Source organism: Magnolia sinica, chromosome 7 (genome assembly GCF_029962835.1).
Source record: "Magnolia sinica isolate HGM2019 chromosome 7, MsV1, whole genome shotgun sequence".
Taxonomy (NCBI): Eukaryota; Viridiplantae; Streptophyta; class Magnoliopsida; order Magnoliales; family Magnoliaceae; genus Magnolia; species Magnolia sinica.
The window spans coordinates 81,563,165-81,575,373 of NC_080579.1; the positions used below are offsets into that span (position 1 = coordinate 81,563,165).

General features: G+C 38.4%; 2 long non-coding RNA genes and 1 pseudogene across 3 annotated transcripts; 2 read left to right on the top strand and 1 right to left on the bottom strand.

Annotated features, from left to right (window-relative positions):
- The first annotated feature begins 2,931 nt into the window (after positions 1-2,931).
- Positions 2,932-4,309, top strand: LOC131252148 (uncharacterized). 2 transcript variants are annotated; one of them, XR_009174214.1, is made up of 3 exons: positions 2,932-3,678; positions 3,902-4,011; positions 4,148-4,309. It is a non-coding gene; the product is annotated as an uncharacterized LOC131252148 (long non-coding RNA). The 2 variants fall into 2 exon arrangements; XR_009174213.1 differs by having other exon boundaries at positions 4,152-4,309.
- A 4-nt stretch (positions 4,310-4,313) lies between these two features.
- On the top strand, positions 4,314-5,248 carry LOC131252149 (uncharacterized). The gene is made up of 3 exons (XR_009174216.1): positions 4,314-4,392; positions 4,835-5,012; positions 5,120-5,248. It is a non-coding gene; the product is annotated as an uncharacterized LOC131252149 (long non-coding RNA).
- Positions 5,249-8,825: 3,577 nt separating this feature from the next.
- LOC131252150 (plasmodesmata-located protein 6-like) lies at positions 8,826-10,829 on the bottom strand (annotated as a pseudogene).
- Between the last annotated feature and the right edge of the window lie 1,380 nt (positions 10,830-12,209).

A 12,209-nucleotide genomic window follows, 5' to 3' on the forward strand; every position in this document is an offset into this window, starting at 1 on the left:
TTTACTTTTAAGATTGGCTGGTTTTCAAATGGCTATAGATTGTTGTTTTACCCTGCTATCTAATCTAGTCTTTGAGTACTCTTTTGAAATTTTGACCTATTGATCAAAATGTCAAAGTACTTTTGACTAGGTTCTTTAGGTTTAGAGAAAACCAAGCTAGCTTGCTGTAAGTATTGTCTGACTCAATTTGAATTGACTTGATCAAGTGAATTTGTTCATTACAAGTCAATCAAACTCAGACCCTTTTTATTTGCAGGAATATTCTTCCTATATGTCTTAGAACTGCATATTGTCATGTCCAAGCCTTTATTATTGTATGGCATCTCAATTCATGGGAGATGCATTGGCCTTCTCTGATCCAATTATATAACTAGTAGGACTTGTTGACTTGAGTTATGGTACTTTCCCTTCATTAACAGTCACGTGTTTATCAAATCTGTTTTCTTCTAACTGTGGCATGATCCAACTGATTCACATAAGTTGGATGCGGTGGATTCGCATAATATTGTGATGCATGGTAGAACTTGATAGATTTTATTGGCATCAGAGTGTCCCAAAACGGTTACGTATCGGCCGTAACGGCCGATACGTAACGGTAACGGTCGTTACTGACCCGTAACGGCTGTTACGGGCCTTAGAAAAAAAAATAAAAATAAAAATAAAAAAACCCTAACCTTTTTTCCTTTCTTTTCCTCTTCTTCTTCTCTCTCTTCTTTTTCTTCTTCTTCTTCTTCTTCTTCCTCTTCTCGGCCTGCTGCGGCTACGGCTGCGGCTGCGGTCCTGATGTGGCTGTAGCTGCGGCCTCCTCCTCCTCCTCCTCCTTCTTCTTCTCTCTCTCTCTCCCTCTCTGTTCTTTCCCTCTTTCCCTCTTTTTTCTTCTCTTCTTTCCCTCTTTTTTCTTTTCGGTTTCCCTCCTTTTTTTTTTTGGCTAAGCTGCTGTCGTTACGTGTCACGCTGAGACGAGCGCTGACACTCCTCGAGCTCCGCGTTGTACGAACGGTTCAAAGGAGATCAAAGTTTTATAGGCTCCACAGTGATGTATTTATTATATCCACACCGTTCATCTATTTTTAAATATTATTTTATAACATTACCTAAAAAATGAATCGTATCCAAAGACCGTCCAGACCACACCAAAAATAGCAGCGGAGGTGATGATTTTCACCGTTAAACAATTCGTAGGCCCACCGTAACATTTATTTTCCATCCAATCTGTTCATAAGGTCAAAAAGACCCGAATGAAGAGGAAAAACAAATTTTATATTGATCTAAAAGTCATGTGATCCCAAAAAAGTTTTCAATGGTAGACGTTCAATCCCCCATTGCTTTTTGCAGTGTGGTCCACTTGATAGTTAGATCTGTATTATTTTTCGTGTCAAGTCTTAAGACAATCTCGTCAAATGGATGGACGGTTTAGATATAACACATTCATCATGCGTGGGGCCCAAAAAATTTTGACATGTGTGCTACACTTCACAATCCAAGTCTCACCTAATTTGAGGCCATAAAAAATTGTACCAAAGACATATTAACTTAAAATTTACTGATTAAATTATAAATTGCAATTGCTAACTCACAATGCCAAAATCAAATTATTTGAATAGTTTTTAATTGTTATTCGGTGTACTCTTATTTTTTAAAATAGGGCCTTTTGGTTTTTTTCATGATTCACTATCCAATAAATGTCCACTAATACATAAGTGGGATAATGACAATAAATTGCATGAATTTGAGGCTAATTTGGGGCATAGATTGGTCCTCCAAGTCAGCCCGAAATTGGCAACGCCATCTACCTAAATTTAATTTCATTTTTTTAAAGAACTACTAGGAGAAAGATATTAAATTGTTAAGTATATAAATTAGATATTTAGAAAATTAAATATATACATTTTGTAGTCAAATTCAGGTTACTTGGTTCAAAAATTAATCAGACAGTCCGATACAGCTTCTCACCAAAGAGTGGACCGTTACACCACCATAAACATGTTCCAATTTATAAATGAATGCATATTTGGAATGCTTAGAATATTCCGGATTTAATACATATTTTTTTATATTTTTTTGGCAAAAAAAAAATTTTACGCCGTTACGCTCCCGTATCGCCGTTACGACCCCGTATCGGTTTTGGAGGTCACCGTTACGCCAACCGATACCGATACGGGACACCTTGATTGGTATAGGTATTTAACTGAATGACAAGGAAAGTTTATGGCTGTGAACAGGACATTTCAGTGAATGAAATTTGCAACAGTTTCCAGAACTGAGTTCCAGACGATGAATTCAATCCTTTCATCATGAGTATACTTGATTTTCCATTCGTCCATGCCAACCAAAAACCAAGATGTATTTATCTCTTTTTAAAGCTGAAAACCTCAATTTCCTTTTGAGAGGGCTTTGCTTCACAAACTGTGTTTTACAATAGTAACTTAATACAATGTTCTCATGGTTATATCTCGAGAAAAGCTCATTTCTTGGAAATGCTAACCTTTTTCTATTGGTTTTCATTACTTTCAGCATCTCCACCAGGCATCAAGGTAGCATTTGCATTAGAGTGTTGTGGAACAAAACATGCCTTGTTAGATAACCTAATCTCTTATGCATTTGCATTACTTGCCAGATAACCTAATCTCTTATACATCTGCATTATAGTGCTGTGGAACAAAACATGCCTTAGGTAAATAACTTGGCATTTCACAGTGATTGATCAATTCTAAATTGTTTGGAATCTTATATGATTTGTGATATTTGGGATATTTTGATAAACATGATGCATAGGTGCAGTATATGCCTTTTGTTAATGGTTGGAGCAATCAATAGTTGTGAAGCTAGTTCCATTACATTAACTAGAATTCTTTGCTTGCTTTACTCCTATTTTCAGGAAATGAAGGGTAGTTCCATTCCATCCACCACCATGCTTGTTGAAGCTAGTTCCATTACATCCACCAACCAGCTTGTTGAAGAAATGAATGGCTATTTAAATCAAATTTATTTTTCTTTAAGAACTATTGTTGCTCCTTATGTTCAATTTTTGTTTTCTCGTGACACTTCTTTGCAGGTTCATCAACATAATTTTTGCTCAAATTATAAAAACCATACTAATGATAATTTTTGTTTCTTTTTTTGTCCGTTAAATTATAGAAACCATACTAATGATGATTTCCAACTTCATGCATATGCCGCTTTTGGGATTTGAAAGTTTAATAACTGGGGAACTCATTGTGGAGCCCCAGTGTTCCTTCTCTTCTTTCCAAGTCATCAATATTCTTTTGTTTCCTATGGTGTGGCCTACCTAGTTTTTGGAATACTGCACTTTTTAGGTAGTTCTTTCATCTTGACAAGGAACATTAGAAGAATGGTTTTAATGTAATCTGCAGGTTTGTGGGAGATACGTGTGCATTGACAACTAATATTTTAATGGGGTGGATCTTATGAAAGTTCCACCCAAGGGGCTATCAGTTTGTTAGCCTGGTTCTTTTTGGATTATGGGAGATATGTGTGCATTGACAACTAATATTTTAATGTAATCTGCTGGTTTATGGCTAATGATGGGAAGATGAAGCTGAAGGCAATGCTTCTAACCCATTCCTCTTTAGAAATACATTCTAGAAAACTTCAGAACTTTGGTCTGACTTCTATTCTTGATTATACATGCAATGCCATTCCAAATCAGCCTGGAAAGTCCAATTATACCTGCAATGCCATTCCAAATATCTTTTTACAATGCACGTGATGTATTTCTCATAAGAATCTAGAGTATTACATTCTGGATTTTGAACATTCCTCAGCAGAAATTTTCAGCATCTCTACCTTATGCTAGTTCTATATGCATTACAAGTTTCAGTTAAGATGATTGCCGGAGTTTCCTTGTTGAACTACCATAGGTGTTCTTATGTTGTTATAGATTTCACAGGAGATGCATTTTCGCACCTAGCAAGTGAACAAGTTTGCCTCGCTTGGTCTAGAACGAGCTCCCCTCGGGTCAAGAGTGCATCGAGCATGTCCAAAAACCAGGTGAGTCAACTAACAACAGTCCCCCATATGTATGTTCAATTGTCACAATTTTTTTCAGACTGTTTTGATATTTGATTGTTGTTCTTTCAATCTATTCACATGTTTTTGTTCTTATTTTTTACTTGTTGCTTGTTAGTTAGGTACATAAAAGGCCATCACATTGTGGAGCTCTTCATCTGCTTGACGGACCTTCATTGAATTGTCTTTTTATTTTGAAGTCTTCCATTGTAGATTTTAGTTTTTACAGTCAGGTTTGCAAGTCAGATAAATAATGTTTCAAATTACATCATGGTTGTTTTTACTAGGTGAAGTTTGCTAAGCCCACACATGGGTAGAGCCTTCTGCAACAACATATAGCTGCATGTACCAATATAACATAAGGTGCGAGAACAGAACTTTCCATTCAAATATTGCACCAATTGCAAAAGTAGTGTTTTCCCAACATGAAATAAAAATAGATGCACAAGACATTGAACACATAAGCAATCTTTTCTGTCCATTTGGTGTATTTGTTTGGCTTTTCCAAATCTACCAATCTATGGGTCACACTTTGTAATATCTTACTGGTTGGATGTTTCTGAGTGCCCAAAAATAGTTGGACAGCAAGTTTTAGAAAGGCCCACTCATTCAATGGTTGGGATCATAACGTGGGGTAATTTGAAGATAATTCTCATGTTTGAAATGTCCATGCCATATTTCGCATTTTACTCCAATGTTACAAACTTGAGATTTAAAACTTTCTGAAAGAAAGTTGATAATTGAATACTATCTGTTTTGGAAGCTATGTATTGCTGATTTTGTTCAGGCCATGACTGTCCAATAGGTTTGAGGCACCTATGGATCTAAAGAAAGAGTGGGAAAGATTAATATTTGAACAAAAGTATGGGGAAGCATTCACTTCAGCCCATGAATTGTTGGATGTTTATTTGGTTTTTAGATAATGCAGATTTTGCTTAGTTTTTCAGAGTTTATAATTGAGAAGATGAGCATGTGCTCTTGAAGTATTGTCTCTCTCTCTTTTTTATGACATCTCATCCCTATCTTTTTCTATATTTTTAGTTCTTCAATTTTGCTGCATAACTTTTCTGTATGATGATATTCGTTGTAGGAAGCTATTCGTTGGGGTACTGATTATCTTCTCAAAGCTACTGCTCATCCAAACACCATATATGTGCAGGTTTCTTTTTCTTTTTCTCTAATTCTTTTTGGGGTTGGATTTGCTTTCCTTTTCTTTTTCCTCATGTGGGATCTCTGTTTCTTTTTAGAAAAAAGCTGTTTAATTTGTATTTTCCGGTTGTAGGTAAAAGTAGTTACACAGTTATCAGCTACGAAAACGTTCGTAGGTAAAAGTCTTACCATCAAAGTTTTAACAAAGTTTATAGCTACGGAAACATTCATAGGTGTTTTCGTAGGTAAAGGTCTTGCAGTTTGTACCTACGAAACATGTCGTCGGTAAACGTGTTAATAAAGTTTGTAGCTACGAAAATGTTCGCAGGTAAAAGTCTAAACACCGTTTGTACCTACGAAACAATTCGTAGGTAAAAGTTTTAACAAAGTTTTTAGCAGCGAAAAATATTCGTAGGTGAAAGTTTTAACAAAGTTTTTAGCTACGAAAACCTTCGTAGGTAAAAGTCTTAACACTTTGTTGGTAAAAGTCTCAACAAAGTTTTTAATTTCGTTGGTAAAAGCCTTGCCATTACCGACGATAACATTTTTTCGTCGGTAAAAGTCTTTAGCCACGGCTTTTTACCAACGAATTTACTGACGAAATATTTCGTAGGTAAAACAATTTGCCTACGAAATAATATCATTTACCTACGAAATGTTTCGTAGGTAAAAGTGAAATTTTTTGTAGTTAATGTTAATAAAAGTGAAATTTCTTATAGATAAATGAAACGATTTTTACATCCCTAGTTAATGATGCATACACTGCCGTTTTCTATCTTTTGGTATTATTTCAGTGCCGAAAGTGGAAAAAAGAAGTGTGTGCCTTAAAAACATGGGATAAAAATTACATTTTTCCTTCCTTTATCTTTGTTTGGAAAGGTAGGAAAATTATAGATAAATGATGAATCCTATAATCAAGAAAACCCTGGAAATAAATTCAAGTTATGTTATTTTGTTTGTTCAGCATAGTTGTTTTCTATGAAAATGTTAGAAGGTCAATAGTAAAATGATATGAATTCTCTTGTAACTGTGAAAATCGACAACTAACATATTCTTGAAAGAAATTAATAGCCATGTTTTTTCTTTCAAGCCAAACTTTGAAATGGAAAATGATTCCCATAGCTACTTTTTTTATATATCAAACATATATAGAAAGTAGATTTCTATGGAAACCAATTTCTTGTCTATGGTTTTCAATGTTCCTAAACAGCCCCAAAAACCATTCGGTGAAGATTATACAGTTGTTATTGATAGATTCAGTGGAAGTGCAATGGATCACTCCTCATGAATGCTTACCTGTTCAAGAAGAACATTTAAACTTCCCCTTGACACATGATGTGTTTCTCCAAGGACGGGATTGAACGGTGTTAAACCAAAGATCGCTGGCCAAACTGTCGATATATTCCATGCAACAACGCTCGTGAATCTCTCTAGAGCGTTCTTTCCATTAGCACACCTGCTCAGCGTATCCTCACCAATGCAGTACACAGACTCACCATACAACTGAAGTTGTGATTTCGCCAGATTGAAGATAGGAGGAAGCTACATTGGCAAAAACAGAAACCCATAAGTCTAAAAAGCAAATGTTTGGGAGCCCCAAAGATTGATATTTACAATTTGTGATAAAAAGTCATCGTGGCCTGTTTGGATGACAGTTAAATTAGCCCAACTCACTTCATAGCTCACTTCTTCCATTTTTTATTGTTGCATGTCCACTGTAGATGTAATGCAAAATGCAAATAAGTGGCATCCAAACACATCCTAATAATAGTTTCCTAGTGTTGTGAGTAGCACTTAAATTTTAGTTAACATTTCTTTCAGGTTCAACCTGAAAGTAGTAATGTTGTTGCAATTTGGAGCCCGACGGACCCTCATTATGAAGACTAGAGAATGATTATTCAATTACTCACATTCTATTAGACTAGTCATTGTAATTCCGTTCAGGGTGCACCCAAACAGGCTGTTATCTAAATCCATGGGTCAGCTAAGGGCACCTTCAGGTCATCAGCCATCTTTAATACTGCACTTCAGGTCCATGGTTTGCATCACATCCAAATCATTCAATTCCTTAGGTTGAGTATGTGTATGGAAATTGTCATACACTTTTCTACTACTACAATTCCCAAATGAAAAATGCTTAAGGAAAACTAATTGATCTGATTTGCACCACATGGCACATTACTAGATGGGCGGATAGTGGCTGTGAAACAACTCTCAGTAACATCTCACCAAGGAAAGAGTCAGTTTGTAGCGGAGATTGCTGCTATATCTACCGTCCAACAACGAAAACTCGTGAAGTTGCACAGATGCTGCATCGAGAGAGCACATCGGCTACATGTTTTTGAGTATCTGGAAAACAAGAGCCTCGATCAAGCTCTCTTTGGTACGTTACTGTCCTCTCCTTTCTTAATGAAGTTATATACTGGATTATGCAATCAGTGATGTTTTTGCATTGTAAACCCATCAAATTTTTTTTTTTCCAAACTTAAATGGACAATTCAGATCGATTGATTAAACCATCCAAGTGAATAGATGCAACTAAGAGCACTATAACTTGAAAGTGCTTTGAGAGCACTGGAGCATTTCTCTGTATGAATTATGGGTTATCAAGATATTTTTTTAATCCTTACCACTGAAGAAATGGCCTGGACCTCGCACCCACATGCCAGTAGTGGCACATGGGACGCAGAGTACAATTCAAAAGCCTACTGTGATAGGTAGATGTAGGAGAGCTTGATTGTATTATATTTCAATGCTAATGGCTGTCATTTCCTTGCAGGAGAGAGTAAATTGCATCTGGATTGGCATACCTGCTTCTAGATATGTTTGGAGACAGCAAGAGGTCTCGCATTGTTCACGGGGATGTCAAAGCCAGTAATATTCTGCTTGACACAAATCTTAATCCAAAGATATCAGATTTTGGTTTGGCTAAGCTCTATGATGACAAGATGACCCACATCAGTACAGGCGTCACAGGGACAATGTAAGCATTGATGACACTTCCCATTAGCCTTCCTCTCTTAAGGGCACGTTTGGATGTTTGATTGAACTAAATTTCAAGAACCCAACTCAATGTAGAGTGAAAGACTAAGGCAGAAGTCGTTCCATTTCAATTTTCAATGTTGGGGTTGGTTTGTCATTATGAATGCAGTGGACTTTTACAGTTTGGTAATGTCCACTTTGATTTGAATTATTGCAATGCAAGTCAATTGAGCATCCAAACACAACCTTTCTTATTACGTGACGTACAATTAAAAATGCCTCGCATATATATTCCAAGATGCAAATTCATGTAAATGTACCACCCCGGAGTGGGTCCTACCTCTTATAATCGTCCAATAAGATTCACCCACAATGATTTTTTTCGCTATGGCTGTTTTACATAAAGCAAAATCCTCCAGCCCCAAGTGGGTCCCACTTCTTATCAGTGTCCAATAAGATTCACCCACAAAGATTTTTTTTATTTTTTTGCTATGGCTGTTTTCTAGAAAGCAAAATCCTCCGGCCCCAAGTGGGCCCCACCTCTTATCAGTGTCCAATGAGATTCACCCACAATTTATTTATTTATTCATTAGCCATGGTTTATAGAAAACAAAATCTTCCACCTGGAAGTAAATGAAATAAAATAAAAATTGAAAACACTATCATAAGGGCACTGAAGTCATTTTCCATTACAAAGTCTGTTATAATTGATCATCCAGTGTGAAACAACTACAGTGAAATCTTGCTATGAGTGAATGCTATAATGAAGTGGACAGCAGTGGGGTTTGCCCCCACATGTCTGACCTCCTTAAATGTCTGTGGGGTCCATTTCAGACACCGATTGGGTCATTGCAACCACGTTCGCATACACCCAAACTTCGCTTCGGTGATTTTAAAAAGAAAACAAACAAACCACAGTGAAAGATTGTTATAGGTGGATCCGATCGACGACCATCCAGTCAGGAACGGATAGTAATGCAAGGCAGCTCATGATCTCAACCACTCTTAAAATGTCAAACCAGCTAGGTCCCACTTCTGATGACCATTAGATCACCATAGCGATACAAGATTCACCCATAACGAATTACCACAGTAGAGTATTAAAAACTAAAACCTGCCATATTAAGAATCTCGCTACAGATGAGTCCTGACAACTATCTGACCATGATTGCACAGTGAAAGTAACACACCGCACCTGATGGAAACGGATTGGCTACTCCCAATGCCACCAGCCAATGGCTGGTGATCGGTGCTATGTGGGCCCCACCATGATGTTGTATATATGTGTTTCATCCATGCCGTCCATCTATTTTTCTAGATCATTTTAGGGTATGAGACAAAAAATGAGGTATATCCCAATATCAAGTGGACCACATTACAGGAAACAGTGTTGAATGAACGTCGACCAGAGAAAAATTTTTGAGGGCCATAAAGTTTTGGATCAAGCTGATCTTTGTTTTTTCCCTTCATCTAGGTCTGTATGACCTAATCAACAGATTGGATGTTAAATAAACAGTACAGTTGGCCTTAGGAGGATTTTAATGGTGGATATCCAATCACAATTGTTTTCCTGTGGTGTGGTCCACTTGAGATTTATATCCCTCTCATTTTTTCAGATAAAACCATAAAATGATCTGTAAAAATGGATGAACGGCATGGATGAAACATATACATCATGGTGGAGCCCACGGAGCACCGACCATCAACCACCGGGCTGAGTAGCCAATCCGTTTCCCCACCGGATCTCCCCACCAATTAAGATCCCACAACAAGTGAGACCCACTACTCAAAACTGCCATAAACTCACCCACAACGAACTTCCGTTATGGGTGTTTGATAAAAATAAAAAATAAAAATAAAAATCACAGGAACACTTACCACCCTTCGTTTCTTTCGAATACACACCACCAGCTGAGTACCTCACGTAGCATTTCACCAGATAAACGTCTCCAGACACGCTCAAACCGCACCCAGTCCTCAACCGCTCAACCGCTTCAGAAACACAATCCGAACATTCTCCACCGTCCAAATCTCCCACACACTGGGCCATTCCAGATACATACCCAGCTGTCCCCACACGGTAGGACCCACTCCACTTCCCAACTCCATCAAAACCTCATCTCTCCTACTCAAAAGATCATTACCGTATCCGTTCGACGTCAATCCACATTTCTTCACCACCAACGTCTTATCTTGCATTCCAACAAACGTCACGTTATCGTACTTAACTAAACATCCCTGAAGCTGGATCGCACCGCCGCAGGAATCCAAACAAAGAATTCCCAGTTGGGTGATTGAGTTCTGGACACATTTCGAGCAATCAACGGTTGAGATGTCGCCACGGCATTGGTAGAGGCCATAGAGAGGAGAGTCTTGGGTAGGGGAGGAGATGGTGATGTTGGTGTAGGAAGAGGAGGAGGCTGAGTTGAGGAGAGAGGTGAGGAGGGATTTGAGGTTGGATTGGAAAGGTGTTCCTGGGGCGTATTTTAGCTGAGAGCAGCCACCATAGACGAAGGTGTCGATTGGAGATGAGGAGATGAGAGAGAGTAGAGAGAAGAGAGAGAGGAGAGAGAGATGGGTTTTCGGCATTTTGGTGTTTTGGGTTGGGAGAGAGGGGGTTGGAGGGGAGGTTATGGGATCTGAGGGGGAATCAGGACCGTTGGGTGTTGAATTATATGATCATTGGGTGAGGACATGTATAGTGTCCTCTGGCACCGTGTTTTTTAAATTGGGCTGGAAACATGTTGATCCAAACCGTTGATATGATGGGACCCACCTTGGATGGACAATGATCGAAAAATTCTTTTACAATGGATAATCTTAGAATGCACTAGCATATCTAACCCACCGCTAAGAAAGCGCCACATGGATGGAACTTTCATGGGATCCACCCAGTCCATCATCATCTTGACCATTGAGCCGAAAAATCATGATGATCTGAAATTTAGGTGGGGCGCACCGTAGGAAACAATTGGGATGGAACGTCAGCCATTGGTTCTTTTGGATTCCACCAGTGGTGTTTATATGCCATCAGATCCATTCATCTGATGTGCCTTTCCATCATATTTATTCAACAAACCCTAATATTCCAAAACTCAGGTGAGCCATACCGTTAGATTTAATATATATATATATATATATATATATATATATATATATATATATATATATATATATATATATATATATATATATATATATGGGAAAAGGTACTATGCGCTCGACGTGAGGTCGAGCTGTGTGGGCCCCACTGTGATGCGTGTCGACCATCAACACTGTGCATTTGATGAGTCCCCTTTAAATTATGGGATAACCCAAAAATCAACCGTATACGGAACTCAGGTGGGCCATACCATCTAAAATCATGTGAAGACACCGTTAAAACATATAAAAGCACTGGTTGGGCCCACTTGAAATTTTCATGCGTCTGAAACTTGGTCTGAACCCTCATCCAAGTGGGACACACATAATGGATGGGCTGGATTTGCAAAAAACATCTCGGTGGGCCCAAACAATGGTTATGAATGTTTTAATAGTGCACGGCCTCTCTCCACTTCTGCATGTTGTGTGGCCCACAAAAGTCACAGATTGACTTGATTTTTGAGACCTAGGCCCACGATGGAATGGTGCATCTGACTGATGGGGTAGATGTTCGAAACGCATCACGGTGGGGCCCACACAGCTCGACCTCATGGGACGGACCCGTGAGGTCAAGCGCATAGTACCTTTTCCCTATATATATATATATATATGGTGCATCAGATGAACGGGTTGGATTTCATGCACGTGACATCATTTCCCCGCGTGAGGGAAAGTTACCCCGTGTAAGTAAGCATGCGTTTCCCATAATATTAGCCGTTCGATTATTGGACTTCAAAACGACCATTAAAAAAGATAAGCACCGGCCCACATATAAGAGAGAAGGTGGTATTTGGGCATGATTCATCTAGGACCGGAATCTTTTACAACCGTTTTACGCACGGTGTCAAAACACCCATCCTCTTTGGGGACTACCATGGCATATATGTGATCCCTCCGTCCATCAGGTC